The sequence below is a fragment of the Euleptes europaea genome, chromosome 4 (genome assembly GCF_029931775.1).
Source record: "Euleptes europaea isolate rEulEur1 chromosome 4, rEulEur1.hap1, whole genome shotgun sequence".
NCBI lineage: Eukaryota > Metazoa > Chordata > Lepidosauria > Squamata > Sphaerodactylidae > Euleptes > Euleptes europaea.
In genome coordinates this window covers 50,660,076-50,678,121 of record NC_079315.1, presented here as the reverse complement: position 1 = coordinate 50,678,121, position 18,046 = coordinate 50,660,076, and positions in this window count along the sequence as shown.

Genomic DNA, 18,046 nt, shown 5'->3' with positions numbered 1-18,046 from the left:
CCCTTTGAGACAGATTATTAATTTGTCCCTCTCACAGGGCTTTTTCCCCAGCTCCCTTAAGGAGGCAGTTGTTAGGCCTTTGCTAAAGAAACCCTCCTTAGATAAAAAGTAGCTGGCCAATTATCACCCAGTGTCTAATCTACCTTTCCTGGGGAAGGTAATTGAGCAAGCAGTGGCTGAGCACCTCCAGGTTTCCCTGGATGAGACATCTGCTCTTGACCCTTGTCAATCTGGCTTCAGGACTGATATTGGGGCCAAGATAGCACTGGTTGCTTTGGTTGACAATCTCCATTTACATCTGGATGAAGGCATACCAGCACTGCTGATCCTTCTGGATCTATCAGTGGCCTTCAATATAGTTGACCATTTGGTCCTGATTCCTTGCCTCCTTGGGGGTGGCGGGCACCAACCTTAGTCGGCTCTCTTCATTCCTCCAGGGACACTCTCAGAGGGTTGCTATTGGGGAGGAGAAGACTTCCTTGCTCCGATGTTATTTAACATATATATGCACTCTCTTGCTGACATCGTCAGGAGGTTTGGAGTTGAGTGCCATCAGTATGCTGATGACACTCAGCTCTTCCTCCTGCTGGATAAGCAGTGGGTGGCAGGGTTCTTGGCACTATCCCAGTGCCTGAATGCAGTCATGCATGGTTAAGGGGGAGCTGGTTGAAGTTGAATTCATCAAAAATGGAGGACATGTGGCTGGGAAAGACTGAGTCACTAGCTGGAGGGTCACTCCCGAGGTTCAATGGTGTCCACTTGACAGCTGTAGACTCTGTAAAGGACCTTGGGGTGTGATTAGTCTGTGCTATCATTGGATAAACAAATGTCCATGGAAGCACAGTTGGTGTTTTTTTTTTCACCTACATCAGGCCCACCAGCTGGCTCCTTATTTGTTTGGGTCAGATATTGCCTCATTGATCCATGCAGTGGTCACCTCCAGATTGGACTACAGTAATTCACTGTATGTAGGGTTACCCTTGAAAACAGAGACTGCAGGATGTCCAGAATGCAGCTGCCAGGTTGCTAACCAGAACATCATGGTCAGCTCCTATTATTTCAATTTTGCAGCAGTTGCACTCACTACCTATTAGAAGAAGAAGAAGAAGAAGAAGAAGAAGAAGAAGAAGAAGAAGAAGAGTTGGTTTTCATATGCTGACTTTCTCTACCACCTAAGGCAGAATCAAACCGGCTTAGTCACCTTCCCTTCCCCTCCCCACAACAGGCACCTTGTGAGGTAGGTGGGGCTGAGAGAGCTCTAAGAGCTGTGACTAGCCCAAGGTCACCCAGCTGGCTTCATGTGGAGGAGTGGGGAAACAATCCAGTTCACCAGATTAGCCTCCGCTGCTCATGTGGAGGAGTGGGGGATCAAACCCGGTTCTCCTGATCAGAGTCCACTGCTCCAAACCACCACTCTTAACCACTACACCACGCTGGCTCTCCAGATCCACGCTAGTCTCCAGATCCAATTCAAGGTGTTGGTGTTAACTTTTAAAGCCTTTAAAGGTCTGGAACCCTCATACCTATGGGACCACCTCTCCTGTTACAGCCCCCAGTGCTCCCTTCAGTCATCCTCTTGCAGGTGCCTGGCCCCATGATGGCTTGGTTAGCTGTCACCAGGGGAAAGGCCTTCTCAGTTGTGGCTCATACACTGTGGAATGCATTCTCTGATGACAATGGCGCCCTGCCAGACTTGTTTAGTTTCTGCAGGGCATGCAAGGCCAAATTGTTCAGGTTGGCCTTCGTAGTGTAATCCACATGTTTTGGTTGTTTTGTCAGTGGTGTGGTGCTAGCCACATATTTTAATAGTTTAACATTTTAATTTTAATATTTTATATTATCTGCTTTTATGTTGTTTTAAACTAATTTATACTGTTTTAATGCTTTAAATCACTGCAAGACCCCTTGAGTGAGCGGCAACTAAAAAAACTAACAAATAAACTAGCAAATAAATAAGTTGCTGCTGGCTTATGACTGCAACTACACATAGCAACCATATGACAATTGTCACATCCAGTTTGGCCCTTAGTTCTGATGTGATTTATTTAAAGTTCCATTGAAAAACAGGACTTTGGCATAACTAACTTCTGCTACATTAAGACCGTCAGTGTACCGGTACTTATTTTGTTGCTTGTTTTTTGGAGGCTGCAGAGAAGAGACAAAGAGAGATGTTTTTAGAGATGGGTCTTATTTAAGTTTTATGGTTTTATTGTTCAAGATATGGCTGTTGATTCGGTTCGGCCCAACTGAAAATCAGCCGAATTTCCCTTGATTCGGTGGTTTTTAGTTCAGGACGAACCGAACTCAAAAATGGCAGGAAAAGGGGGGGGCGAATTCAGCGAGTTCGGGAGTTCACGAATAAATCCGGCCAATTCGGGGCCGTCAGTAAGCAGCATAACCTTCAGTAAGCAGCATTCTCCTCCCCCGGCCAATCGGTGGCCAAGCTGGGTCTTCTTCTAGCCAATCAGTCAGGATTGAGTACTGGAGGAATCAGCTGATGTGCGGCCCGGGGAGAGAGAGAGAGAGAAGGAAATCCTTGTGTGTGTGTGCGGGGGTGCTTGTGCACATTCGCTCCTTTCCATGGCTGCAGGTGGCGCATTTTTTGGGGTACAAACCCCAAACTTTCAGGGGATATTCAGACAAGCCTTCTTAAGAGACCACCCAAGTTTTGTAAACATTGGGTCAGGGGGTCCCGAGATATGGGCTCCCCCCTTTTACTTTCCATGGCTGCAGGGGGCGCATTTTTGGGTGTGCCGACCCCAAACTTTCAGCGGAGCATCAGGCAAGGCTTCTTAAGAGACCCCCAAGTTTTGTAAACATTGGGTCAGGGGGTCCAGAGATATGGGCTCCACCCCTTTTTCCTCTCCCCCTTTTCCATTTCCGTGGCTGCAGGGGGCGCTTTTTTGGGGGTGCAGCCCCCAAACTTTTATCATAGCTTCAGACAATCCTTCTTAAGAGACCACCCAAGTTTTGTAAACATTGGGTCAGGGACCCCGAGATATGGGCTTTCCCCTTTTCCCTATTGGGATGAATGGATCACCCTCGAGAGATGCATACATATGGATCTCATATTGGATACAAATGGAATCATATTGGATTACCCAGCCTCCCAGCCCCTCCTGATGGAACAGAAGACAGCCACAGTAAGACCCCTTTGGGGGCTTTAATCTGTAATTTTTCTTTTCTGTGTGTGTGTGTGGGGGGGAAGCAGAGTGTGTGTGTGGGGGGGGAGGGAGCAGTTTCTGTGGGTGGGTGGGGAAGCCAAAGGGGGCTTTTGCCGGTTCTGCCTGGGGTGTGTGTTCCCCGTCCAGTCTCTCTCTCCCTGGTTTGAGGGGGGGGGGCTTCATTTTTATGTCTTCAGGTTTTCCCTCATTCATAAGATCAGTTAGGTTATTTTGATGCTTGCTCAAAACTGGTTTTCAAATGGCGACTTAAAGAATGCATCTGCCTGGTCCCAAGTCCAATGCAAAAGGAGAAATTCCACCCCCTCCTGCTCATTATGCATAGCTAGCTGCCTCTGTCCCTTTCCATGGTTTGCAAACTCCCAGGTGTCAGGTGTTGCTTTGCACTGTTGCAAAGGTGCTTGTGTTGCTTTGCACTGTTGCATTGTGTGCTTGTGTTGCTTTGTAGTTGTATTGTGTTGCTTTGCACTGTTGCATTGTGTGCTTGTGTTGCTTTGCAGTTGCATTGTTTTGCAAAATTCTTCACACCTGCCCCGCCCTTTGCATGTTTGCAAAGGTGTTGCTTTGCAGTTGTGTTGCTTTGCAAAGTTCTTAGCACCTGCCCCGCCCTTGCTCTCATCAGCTGTTTGTCGGGGCTGGGAGCTTTGTGCGTGGACGGCAAGCTCTGCCCAGAGATGCATATTAAGGGTGGGCCCATATCTCAGCCCCCCCCCGACCCAATCTTTACAAAACTTGGGGGGTCTGGCAAGAAGGGTCCTTTGAAGCTCCTCTGAAAGTTTGGGACCTCTATCCCCAAAAATGCCCCCCCCAGAGCTGTGGAAAGGCGCGGTTGTGTTTTTAATGGCTTTATTCGGCCGAATTTTTTTCCCGAACTTTGAATTCCCGCCGAATTGCACGGACCCGAAGCGGGGGAGTTCAGACTTCGGCATATCCCGAATCTAAATGGGCCAAATTCAGCCGAATCCGAACTATACCGAATTTTTTTTAATTCAACAGCCCTAGTTCAAGACCTCAGTCTAAGAACAGGAAGGAAGGAAGGAAGGAAGGAAGGAAGGAAGGAAGGAAGGAAGGAAGGAAGGAAGGAAGGCAGGCAGGCAGGCAGGCAGGCAGGCAGGCTTTGACCTATCCTGAAACTGGGTTCTCACTTTTGCTGCCTTGCACCTTTTCACCAATCAAATCAAGGCACACATCCTGAAACGTTTTATGGCCCAATTTAGAATATCCAAATATCTATCTTTCCCATTCCTGGCAGGTGAACAAATGGTCATCTCTATCTCATCTATTTGTCTCCAAAATGAAAACTCAGACTGAAATCTGAGGAATGTAATGCTTCAATTCCAGGAAAGAACATGTTCTCTGAGATCACAGCCTTCCTGAGTGTTAATCAAGGTTTCTATCATCACATTGGTATTATGGGAGATGGAAGGGAAAAATCTGTCTGTCCACTTTCTCCATCCCATGCATAATTGTATGTCTCCCCCTTAGGCTTCTTTTGGTCTGAACCAACAAGTTCCAAATCTTCCAGCCTTTCCTCATAGGAAAGTTGCTCCAACCCCTTAATCACCTTAGTGATGATTCTATGAGGTTATAAGTTCCTAGCACCCACTGAATCTATGCCTTTACTCTAGCAATTTCACATTTGCCAGTTTTCAACTGACAGCTCTAATTAACATGTGACATTAGTCATGGGATCACTCACTATTTGTTATTCTCCCTAGAACATTGATTTATCAATCTATGTCCTGCAGAAAACAGAGCAATTTCCTGTTGGTAGCTGCTGTTTTCTTGGCCTATTAAACTGCTGTGACAGAGACTAAAACAGGTGAATAAATAAAGCAGCCTATTTTCTCCCCTTCCATCCTTGAGTCTCAATTTGTTCAGCCAGAAGAAGTAAGCATACACTGCAGTCACGTGCTAAGTCTGTTGTCATATGTAAGGGTCCTTGTGAGTTCAGTGGGTGCTGTGGTGAGTTGCTGAACTCTATAGAGACTTCATTCTGCACTGCAATTGGCCACTTAGTAGGCTATGTTTTCAGTGTATGACTGTAATCAGTGTCTTCCATTGCTATGTGCTCTTCATCTCCCTCTATGCATCACCTCCATTTATTGCAGTCTTAATTACCAAGTCATGACCTCATGGCTGTAACCTTTTCTTTATATCCCTTTATGACCCTAAATGATTTGCACTTATCATCTTTAATTGACACCTCAGTGTGACATCACCAAATGGAGACAATTTATAGGGCCTTGCAGAGTGAAGTGCACAGGAAAACTACTGTGGTCATTTGGACTGTATTTTTAAAGTTCTTTTTAATCTCCTACCTGCTGCAATAGGGGTAGAAATGTGTATATACTGCTGGTCTCAGTGAACACATCAAATACGACAACCAGTAGTAATTGAAGAGCTACTAGTTGCCACTGCTGAGGTCATTAGAGATACAGTTGCCAACCTCCAGGGACTAGCTGGAGATCTCCTGCTATTACAACTGATTTCCAGCCAATAGAGATCAGTTCACCTGGGGAAAATGGCCGCTTTGGCAATTGGACTCTATGGCATTAAAGTCTCCCCTCCCCAAACCCGCCCTTCTCAGGCTTCGCCCCAAAAACCTTCCACTGGTGGCAAAGAGGGACCTGGCAACCCTAATTAGAGAGAAGGCCTGCAGCAGAAAAGCACCCCTCCATTGTGCCTGAATCCAAGTCCTGCTGAACAGTCTCTGCGGTACAGCCATTGTCAACACCATCAGAGGGAGAAGGTGGCAGCAGTCGGACAAGTTCCCATTATGCCTAGCTCCAGCTGAAACTTTCCATGCCATCACAGAGCCAGGTTGGTGTAGTGATTAGAGCAGCGGTATGCACTCTTTAGGTTGTGGAGAGTCACATTTGCTATTACACATCAACCAAAAGAGAAACATTTACTTCCATTCCTAGCATAAGGCCTGCACATCGGGGAGGCTCACAGCTTTTCTGTATTTCTAGCGGCAGCTGTTTCAAAGCGGTTATCTGTCTACTACTTAAAAAACCATCCCTACAGAAAAATGATGTGGCCAATTAGTGCCCAGTCTCTAACCTGCCCTTTCATGACAAAGTGATTGAGAGAGCAGTAGAGGACCCATTCCAGGTCTTGTTGGATAACTCATCTGCTCTAGACCCTTTTCAGTCTGGGCTATAGGCGCTGACAGCTCTACTAGCTTTAGTTGACAACCTCAGAGTATAGGCAAAGACCATGCCTTCTTGTTGCTCTTGTTGGACTTACCTGCAGCCTTTGATACAGCAGATCATACCGTCTTGTTGATGTGCTTGGAGGCAGAAGTAGGTATTGGGGGTGTGAGCTGAACTCGTTCAAATCATCCCTCCCAGACTAGACTGAAAGAGTTGCTGTGGGAGATCAGTTATCATCAGTGTGGGACCTGTCATGTGGACTCCTGCTGAATTCCACAGGACTCAATCCTATCCCCCATGCTTTTAAATCTCTATGCCCTTAGGACAAATGTTTTGTAGCTTTGGGGTTGGATGTTATCAATATGAGGATGATACCCAGCTCTATATATCCTTATCCAAATTCCCTGGTATCAATATGAGGATGATACCCAGCTCTATATATCCTTATCCAAATTACCTGGTGATGCAGTAGAGGTCCTGAATCACTGCCTGGAACCTGTGAAAGACGGTTGCGAAAAGACTTTGTTGTATGCAGTAAGCAACATGTAATATAGGTCCTTGAAGGGGAACTGAAGAAAATGTGAAACGGTCGTCTTCCTCTTCACCTTTGTATCTTCCTGTTCTGGAGAAGAATACTTACCCACGTCAGCTATTAGACTGAGCATTCAAATTAACCAGCACTGTTGGATATGAGCACTATGTGTTATCAATGTTGGTGTTATTAATGTGGATAAGAATATAGTGTGCGTCTTTTGCAACCTTTGTTATGGAATTTTTCTGTGTCAGCTTTTGAGTAGCCTCCAGGTGGTGGCTGGAGATCTCCTGCTATTACAACTGATCTCCAGGAAACAGAGATCAGTTCCCCTGGAGAAAATGGCTACTTTGGAAGGTGTGGACTCTATGGCATTATACCCCATTGAAGTCCCTCCCCTCCCCAAATCCCACCCTCCTCAGGCATCACCTCAGTCTCCAGGTATTTCTCAACTTGGAGCTGGCAACCCTATAGACTGTTGCACTTGACTGTACATTGGTCTCCCTTCAAAATCAACTGGAAACTACATCTGGTGAAGAATTCTGTGGCTCAGCTATTATTGGGAGCTAGATGGAGTGTGAGTATTACACCCATCCTAGAGGCACTACAAGAGCTGCCCATCAGGCTCAATTTAAGGTATTAGCTATCATATACAAAGCCCTTCATGGACCCTCATAGCTGCGAGATTGCCTCTCCCACTACACTCATCCTGATTTTTAATTCGCTCCTCAGAGGTTTCATTACATTGTGAGATTTCTTGGGTTCCCACCCCCTGTTCTAGGTTATATGCCCACTGCTGCAGTTCGATTTGGGAGCAGGTTGTCACATTCAGCCTGGCTACATGTTTTGCCAGGCCATTTCCTAACATCACTGGGGCTGGAATGTCATCCAGCACCCCTGCCTCCCAAAGATCATTCATCTTTATCAGGTTCATGTACTTTAGCCGCAGGCATCGGAACAGCAGGTCCTCCTAGCCCTTTAACGATGATGCTTCCCCCCTTGACTAGACTTTCTGATTTGATCACGTGAGGTTTGACAACACTAACCTCAGACGCTGAATGCCTCCATGCTAATAAATCGAGTTCATCCACTATCGCTGGTTCACTGTAATCAGGATCCATGCCTTCCTCTGGTGTTAAGATTACACATACTTCTCCACAGAGGCTTCTAAACATACTAAGCCCTCTGTGTAAGTTACTGTTAACTGTTTAGGGGCCATGGCAGTCTGTGTTTGTTTAATGACATTTACTTGCTTTGTTGTCCTGAGGCCTGTCTGTTTTATTCAGTCTGGGGTAGATTGGCTAAACACAGAGGTGTTTAAAGGAATCAGAACTAATCTGCAGCACTCGCAAAGCATGTTTACTTGTATGTCATTTATGTTTTCACTACCATTGTTACCTGTTTGCAAGCCATTGAGGTGTTTGGTGCTAAAGTCAGAGACTGAAAAGAAGGTGCTCTAGAATGAATAGTAAGTAGCTATATCAATGAAAATAATCTCAAGGCAAAAGCATTTATGATTTTGTTTGTAGAAAAAGCAGCATGTTTATGAAACCATTTTATATGCAAGCTTTGTCTGAAAGAGAACTATTCCCAGTGAAGATTTAATCAGGAATCTGCCTTGACAGTACAGCTCTCACAAAGCTTTTCAACAGGTTTTTTTTTAAACTGGGGTGAATATTATTGATCTGTGACATCTACAACTACTGTTGCTTCTGATATTATAAGGGGTCCTGCCAACTTTCCTGCTTTGAGGAACAGGCTGCCAGTAATAAGACTGATCTCACCTATACCTCTGAATCCTCTTATTGCTTCTTGAAAGTAGACACAAGTCACCAGAACAAAAACAAGACACAAAAATAAGCAGTCATATCTATGTTGACAAACAAATGTATTACTATAAAAGCATTTCATTTTATAAGGAGATGTATATGCATCAGCATATCAAAACCCTATTTTAACCAAAGCTCAGTATTTTTTGTAATCTCAAAACCTGTTTTAATATAAGGGCTCAGCCTTTGGCCATTTAAAATTATTAAGGAGAAAGGCTTATTAGACTGGGGAGGATGCCCTTCCCTTTCAACTCAAGATCTGCAAGCAGGTTTGACACAGAAGGATAGGACCAAAAGTTTGGTTTTATTTATTTCATTTATTTTATTTTATTCAATGTCTACCATACCCATTCCCCACCTAGGAGGGGCTCATGGTGGCGTACAACAGTTGATGTACAAGTAATTAAAATGCAATCATATAAAACCCAATAATTACAATATAAAATTTTATTATATTATAAAACAAACCAAATCTAGACCTATAGTGCCATTTATAATGTTCCGACTGAGTTCACCAAACAGATAGTAGTTGGGGGGAGGAGACACAACCCGGCCACCACCACCAATACTACCACTGTGGTGCTGGAACATTCCGTGATTTTAATAACTTTAGTAGGTGGTAATGGGAGACCAGAAATATGCATAATAGATGAAAGATAGGTGAGTGGCCAGCTGATGTACAGAACCGTCGCTGTCCTCAACCACAAGCCTGTTATGTATGTTACTCCTGCTATCTCTAGTATCAATTGTCTCCTGCTAAAATGCAGGTTCTTTTGTGATCCTCCTCACTACCTTTTTCTCCACAGCCCCAAGAGGTGATTCTCTGCCCCATCCCATCTTACAACTGGTGAAATCTGAGTGACTTGCTCAAAAGCATGCAGTGAATCTTTGTCTGAACTGAGATTAGAAGAACTAAATCCTCTCCAGACCCAACTGGACCACACTGGAGCTGAGGGTGGAAACCCTAGTCACCCTTCATCTAGTTCATTTATGTATTAGAACATTTCTACCCTACATTTTCTTGAAAAATCAAGATTTCTGAAAGTTACCTACAGCAGTTTCAGCAGTGAGAACCAGTTCTCAGCAATGTCTATGGGGTTTCTCATTTCATGGGAAGATGGGCACCTGCATGCTTTTCAAATTGCACACCAACCAAATTGCACACCAGCCACTTCTATGGAGCCTAGATTTAGCATTACATTGGATTATTACAGTGCAATCTTAAGGAGTGTTCCTCTAGTCTAAGCCCATTCATTTCAGTAGGCTTGGACTGGAGTAACTCTGCATAGAATTGCACTGCTAGTAACTTTCCTGTGCCCAGTAATAACTTTTCAAACATTGCATGCCTTCTTTGCTGCATGTTTGCTGTAGTCATTGAGCACGTGTGCCAGTTTGTGTGTGGCTGCCTTAAGAAATCTTAGCACATGCTGCCTTCCTGCTTTTAACTTCAGGGGCTTAATTTAGTTGCCATGAGCTGAAAGATTGCACAAAAAGATTCTAAGTGAACCCTATTACAGAATGATCATAAGATCAAAGCAGTATATTCTAAAATCACCAATTAGCATTTGGCTGAGAGCAAATGACCTTACAAGGAAGTATTAAAAAAATGCTATTGGAGACACCAGAAGCACAGTATAGATTATTGGACTTTATGGGCCACCAACCACGATTTGAAATTATTTTAAATCACAAAGAAAACATTAAATAGTTTATGCAAGTAAATTATTTTCATCAAGTTGATTGCAAATCATGGAATTACAACAAAGCTAACTTGCCTATTGATAGATTGGGCTCAGGTGTCTGCATTCCTTTTCTAGTCCTTATGTCCTATGTTTTTTTTAATTGAGTTATTTTATCATTTTAAATGTTCTTTTTAATTGGTCAAGTGCTTTAATGTTGTTACGTTTGCCACCTCAGGAACCCTGATCAGGTGGAAAGGCATCATAAAAATGCTTTAAATAAAATAAATAAAAATATGATCATCTATAAGAGGTTTTTATAGGATGTCAGGGGACTGTTTGTAATATAACTGTTCCTGTGTATTTTGAGTGCATTAGAGAGGTGAGGTCACAATTATGTAGGAGCAGTTGCAGCTGAACTAGCAGCCTCACAGCCCATTCCTGAGATGTCAGCGGCCAGGGACGGCGGAAAGGAGGCGCCTCCTAACCTGGCTGCCGAAAGCCTTAAAAAAGTTGTTTGCCAGCTTTTTAAAGTTTAAATGGGGCAAAAAGACCCATAGAGAATAACAAGGCTGTGCCTGCAAAATACCAGTCTCAGCCCCGCCATTCTCCGCACTGGCGTCTGGTGCCAAAAGGGGACAGGGAGCTGGCTGCAGGCAGCTCCGCCCCCTGGCACACCCCGGGAATGCCCCCGGGATGCCACACACGCACACACATCCGGAATGCCAGCACAGGCCTTTATGCCAGTGGGATGCCAGTCAACCCCTCCATCAGGAAGTGGGGGATTTTGAGAGGCTCTCTGGTGACTCTGAGGAGGCCCTTATAGCTGCATAGAAAGTTGGGCTGACTGGGGCCATAAACAGAATTGCTCCTTGGCATTCTTGTCCATGCTCTATGAGGCCCCCAGCTTCTTGGTTTACTAGGGAGCTAGGTGACACAAAGTAGACTGTCATAAAGTCTATTTAAGGGCCTATGAGGTGGCAGTGATGTCTATGAAGGCTTCCTTCTCTGCCACCAGACTTTCTTCTCTGCCACCATTCAGTCAGCAGACTCTTGTCCAGCTCAATTGTTCAAAGAGGTGAGTGATGATAACACCTAAGGCCAACCCTGCAGGCAGTGAAAATTTGGCCAGAAGCTCAAAAAATCTATCTCATCCATTCTAATTTAGAGGCCATGTTGAGGGTACCGGGGGTGTCAGAAGTGCCTGTATGACGCACACACACCTTTTTACCCTCTTTAGTACCCACTCTCTCAGCCAGCCTGTGTATGCTGAGGGAAAGCGTTAGCCTGAGTGCATTTGTGAGGAGATTATTTTTCTCCTCCTCCAGTCCCACCCTCTGTTTTACCTCAGATAGAAATTTGACCCAAGAGGCTTCTTAACTTTAACAAACAAAACAGGGAAATTTATTGAACAGTATTCACAAGATGGATTTTTGGATAAAAGGCAAAATTGGAGGGAAACACCAAAATACATATATGTACACAAGAGTCTTTCAGAGAGATAGCTTAGTATAGGTGTTACTCAGGTTGCCTTTAGCTTAGATGTTTCTCAAGTTAGGTTTCTTCAGTATTTAGGTTACAAGCTTAGTTCTGTTCCTCAGAACTCTCACAGATTCAGTTTCACACTCAGTTCTGATCCCCAGAACTCCTTTAGGTGTTGTCACTCTGCCACCAAGCTATCAGGGAAGGGAGAGACCTCTCAGCCTCTATTCCCCAGAGAAACGCAGAAGTATGGTGATTCCCCCTTGAATCATTCTTCCCATTCTCACTAAGATAAACCCCACCTCTGTGGCAGTTATATCTCAAACAACACCCTGTGTTTGGAATAGCTCCTTTTAAGCCTATTCCCTCCTAATGACTTGAGAAAGGGACCTTTCCCTCCCTATCTCCTCCTGTCACTACACAGGATTTGTTATCCACCAGCAGAGGCCAATACAGAGCCCTTAGGTTCTCAGAGTACAGAGTACAGTTCTTTATTTCTTCTCAGTCTCGTTCCCCAGCTCAGAATCTTTCATAGCCTCCACTTAGGCTGGTTACCAAGCTTAGAATTTCTTTCTCACCCTCAGAGCTCAGAGTGTCAGCTTTCTGGCTCTGCCCACTTTTGGTCTGTCAGCTACTCCTGCAGATTAACCCCTTGTCCATTACAGCCTATTTGTCCTTTTGTTATGGATAGTTTCAGATTGATCCTGCCTATGGATGCTGACAGAGTCCTTGGAAATGTGAGGGATACCACTTGTGCTCTGAACCCATGCCTATCATGGCTTTTAAATCCTTGCTGGGGAAAGGTACTGGAGCCATTATTGGAAATTATCAACTTGTCCCTGATTGAGGGGGTCTCCCTAGACCTTTGAGGGAGGCAGTTATTAGACCTCTGCTCATAAAACCTTCATTGGCTAGGGATGAGGTGGCCAATAAATGACCAGTCTCCAATTTACCTTTTCTAAAGATAGTGTGTGGAGTGGCAGAGCAGCTCCAGGGTTTCCTGAATGACACATCTGAATGACCCATTTCAATCTGGCTTCAAACCTGAGTTTGGTACCGAGACAACTTTAGTTGCCCTGAGGGATGATCTTCATTTAATGTTGGGCAGGGAACAGTCTTCCCATTGATACTGTTGGGACTCTTGGTGGCCTTTGATACAGTTGACCATTCCATTCATATCCACTACCTTGAAAATGGAGTTGATATTAAGGTAGTAGTCCTTTGGTGGTTTCACGCTTTTCTGTCTGACTGGATACAAAGAGTCTCCACCGGAGGTGCAGAATCAAATGGGTGGAATTGATCTTGTGGGGTGCCGCAGGATTCTATTCTCTCACCCAGGCTCTTTAATATAGATATGAAGTTGCTGAGTGAGATTGTTCAGAGCTTTTGAGTTTGGTGCCATCAGTATGCAGATAACACCCACTCTCTATTTCATTATCCAAGCCTCCAGATGCATCCAATCTGCAAAGCAGATTGAAAATGCATTATTTGGCATGTATGAAAGCACCCAATGACTCAGTCATTGTTTATGTCACAGGAAAAAGGGAACCCCAAAGAGATTTTATATCCCCAACCATGCAACTTATTTCTACATAGTAGTCAGTGCACTCTTCAGCAGAGTTACATACTTCTAAGTCCATCAAAGTCAGTCAGTTTACAAGCTTTTAAATATACCATCCAACATTTTTTTAAAACCCTACATCATAGCCTCATTTGTCTGTGACACAAAATAAAACCATTGTTTGGAATCAGAAACTAACCAGCCAGAATCTTCTGATATCATCAAGTAAAGGTGCAAGTGAAGGATGCAGAAACACAATAGCACAATTTCTTGCTCATAATCTCTGGAATGAGATTCATTCAGCCACAATCACCTTATTTTTCTTCACACACAGATAAATGGGCAAAAGCCAGCTTCCTCCCTTCCAACACTTCCTCCCTTCCAACATGCTGGAGAGACAGCATTGTGTCATGGTTAGAGTCAGACTAGGGTCTGACAGACTCCAGTTTCGAATCTCCACTCTGCTATGGAAGCGTGATGGGTGACCTAGAGCCAATATCACACTCTCAGCCTAATATATTTCACAGGGTTGTTGTCAGGATAAAATGGAGGAGAAAATGATGTAAGCCATTCTGATTCCCCATTGAGAATAAAGGAGGGATATAAATGAAGTAAATAAATAAATGGATCATAAATTTATAGGGTTCAAGGGCATAATTTGCAAGGCACATAATACAACAACTTTGCTGAAGCTGAGTAGGTTTGGGTGTGGCTAAGTATGGAATGAGCCAGCATGGTGTAGTGATTAAGAGTGGTGGTTTGGAAGCAGTGGACTCTAATCTGGAGAACCGGGTTGGTTTCCCCACTCCTACACATGAAGCCAGCTGGGTGACCTTGGGCTAGTCACAGCTCTCTTAGAGCTCTCTCAGCCCCACCTACCTCACAGGGTGTCTGTTGTGGGGAGGGGAAGGGAAATTTATTCTTCCTTAAGTGGCAGAGAAAGTCAGCATATAAAAATCAACTCTTCTTCTCCTGAGAACCTATGAAAGCCACCTTTTTGATGACCAGATAGAAGACCTGCCACATATCCTCTTTCCTTGTTCCCTGTATACTACAATACGGCCTAGATTGATTCAGTGCATCTCACAGGTGCTGGTTTCAGCAGAAGCACAAGTAAGATTCTTTAAAAAAAAATAATTATTATATAAAGTTTAAAAGGGGTACAGAAGGGAAACAGGGAAAAGAGAGAGATATAAACATCTAACATATAGTTAAAAAAAACTGGAGATAGAAAATTCTAATGCAAATCAGGCAAATGACATTACTTTGCATTTCAATGTTTGGGTAGATTACACAGATAACATATTAAAAAATGATCTCTGTCTATGTCTAATTAATATGTAAACAAGCCAAATAATTATCCTAAAAAAATTAAAGTTACATTATAATACCACTAACTGTTATCTAATTTATCACTTTATTTATTAACCGTCAACCTCAACATAATTATAGAATGGTTTCCATTTCTCATAGTGTTGCTCAAAAGTTGTATCATTGTTTGTATTTATCATGTCAGTCATTTTTGCCATGATGACGTATTCCATTAGTTTATCCTTCCATTCTTCTATGTCCAGAATAGGTGATTGCTTCCATTTCCTCGCTAAAACCACCCTCGCAGCAGTTATAGTGTATTTAAATAGTTCTTTAAGTTGGGGAAGGAGTTCTGCAGGTATAATACCTAACAGCATGTTTTTGGCATCTTTTGCTGAAGCATCTTTTAAGTTCTTGGTGAATGTTTCTCCAATAGGTCTGTAATTTCGAACAAGTCCACTACACATGATAAAAGGAACAGTCTAGTATGTTGTATTTCCAGCAGGTAGCTTGATTTGTTTTATTTATCTTCTTTATCATATTGGGAGTGAGGTACCATCTGTAAAACATCTTGTACCAGTTTTCCCGAATTTCTTGACTAGCTATAAACTTCAATTCTGTGGTACATAAAGCTTCTCACTTCTCCATTGCTATCATTTCCCTGAAATTCTGCATCCATTTAATCATATTAGTCTCTACTTGTTCCATTTCTGTTTCATATCTTAGTAAAAAGGTAAAGGTGCAAGCACCAGGTCATTCCTGACCCATGGGGTGACGTCTTTACTTGTTCCGTTTCTGATTCTTGTTGGCAGATATAAATTTATTTGTGACACAGAGAATGGCCTCCTTTTTCACCATAGCATTCAAACTAAGGAAAAGTTTTTAACAGGCCTGATATAGGCAAACTGGCTTCATATGGTCTGTAATATGCTGCTAGATTATTTTAACTGCGGGGGGAGCTTTAGTTGTTTTATTGGATGTGTGGCAGCAGACGTTACCGTGACTTTGGATTAACATATGCTGCAGGTTGAATTTTCGGGGAGTAGCTGGGTTGTTAAGGTTTGTGACCACAACATAAATAAAACTTGACTTGACTTGATATGGCACCTTGGATTCCCTGATGGAAGAAAGACAGGGTATAAATGAAATAACATAAATGAATGAATGAGATCAGAATTTTATTTTAGTAAAATTTCTAACCATACGGCAACTTCAATGTGCTACATACATAACAATCACATAGTAACATTTGAGAAATCCAAAGCATCTTCACCATGGGGCAAAGCATATGTCAGATTAATGACAGAGACACCGTGACTTTTAAACAATAACTATTTATTACAAAAACAAAAGAGAACAGCATTCTCATCTGGATTGCTTTTTTGTGTGATGCTTCCATTTCCCTCTACTCTGTTAGGACTCCTGGCCCCTCCCCTCTTCCTCGGGCCTACTGGAGGGTCACATTTCACTACTTTTCCTTGACTTTGAATTTTGCCAAACTGGCAATAAGTCTAAATGCTAGTCTTATGGACACTTCCATCAACGTCTTACTTTGGGGCAATGGGTAGACCTGAATCAGTCACCTCTGAAAGTACTTGGGGATTATCCTGCCTATTATTTTAATTTATTTATTTACTAAAACATTTATATAGTGGTTCAAGGTGTGTCTAACAGGTTGCTATATTTATATTATATCTATTATATTTATATTAAACAAAATCTCTATAACATGCTGGTTTCCAGATCACTCTGGCCAATTATTCATGGCAGTTTGCCACGTTTTCCATGCTGTGTTGCCGCGAGGCTAATTTTTAATTATTCATGACCATTTCGGGTTTAAGCACAAACTTCGTTTTATCCCTGCATCATCAGAAACCTGTTTTGCCGCGATCCTGGAGTTTGCCCTGCCTTTTTTGTTGCTGAGGTCCATGAAAAACTCTGGATTCGGATCACTTCTCCCCGCCCATGCTGGCAAACGTCTCCTCCCTCTCCCATGACTCCACACCCAGGCGAACAGCGATTGGACAAGTGTGTTCTATCTGGAACCCCGCCCCCTTTCCCACCCTTTGTGCTGCCATGTTTCACACTGAGACTATCCCCGAGTCGCCATTTCTTGATTTGCCTTTTGCACGGACCTCCATTTCACCTTAGCGGCACTGATTGTTAGCAACACAATGTCTTTAGCCTTTAGCCAACATGGTTTAAAAGAAGCACATCCTACGGGGGGGCAGGGAGCACCCGGTGAGCAAGGGAAGGAAACCTGCAAACTCCGGTGGCAAGCTGGGGGAGGGGAGCGTGAAGTGGATGGACTGGGAGAGCTGGAAGCGGGATGACAGGCTAGCCCATTAGAAACAATGGGAGCAGCTGCACAGCCCGTTTGAAAGAATAGTAATGTAGCTAGAATCAGAGACCTTACTGGAAAATCCATGCCACATTTTCATTGCAACTCTTTTTCTATGGAGCCCAAGCAAGTCCATGGGCAATCCAGGCTGCTATTATCTTCAATGAGCTGTGCAACCGGGATGTACTAAAACGAATGACAGGCTAGCCCATTAGAAACAATGGGAGCGGCTGCACAGCCCGTTTGATGTAATATGACTGCCGTATCCACAGAGGTGAACTGCCCGTGGTAATCCAATGGGCGGAGTTGAGGCGGGAGTGGGGGCAGGCATTGTCGGCAGGGGGAGGGCTTTAACAACAGGGGACAGACCCAACCGTTGTCGAATACTGCGGGCTTTGTTTCATGAATAACAAAAACAAAATCGGGCTTAACAGCGATGGTTCGCATCCATGAATAAGTTTTACATTCACTTTTTTTTCCGCTCCGCCCCAAGAGAGCAGCAAACTCGTGCGTGAATAATTGGCCTCTGTCTCTGGAGGTAACTTTCCCTGGGCTTGAAGGTGTGGAATAAGTTTCACCACATGAGTATCTTTAGCTGTTGCAAACTCAGTTCCAAGAGGCTGGTTGGTTGACAAGCTTTGTTCACCTGAGTGTTCTGATCTTGAAATCTTTGTTGGTGTGTGGTTGAGCATAATCAGTTGTGCTGGGCTGCATCTGCATGCAGTAATAGAGGTTGCTCTATAGCTCAGTAAGGCTAAACATAGACAGCCTTGTTTCAAAATTTGGTTAATTATTTGCACTGCTCTTTCTGCCTTATCATTGGCTTGTGGATAATGAAGTCTGACTGCAACATGCCTGAAATTATACTTCTTTACAAACAGAGCAAACTCTTTCCTTGTACACTGTGGGGCATTATACTTCTTGAGTTCATCTGGGCATCCCCATCTGGCAATGTATTCTTGAGGCAGTTA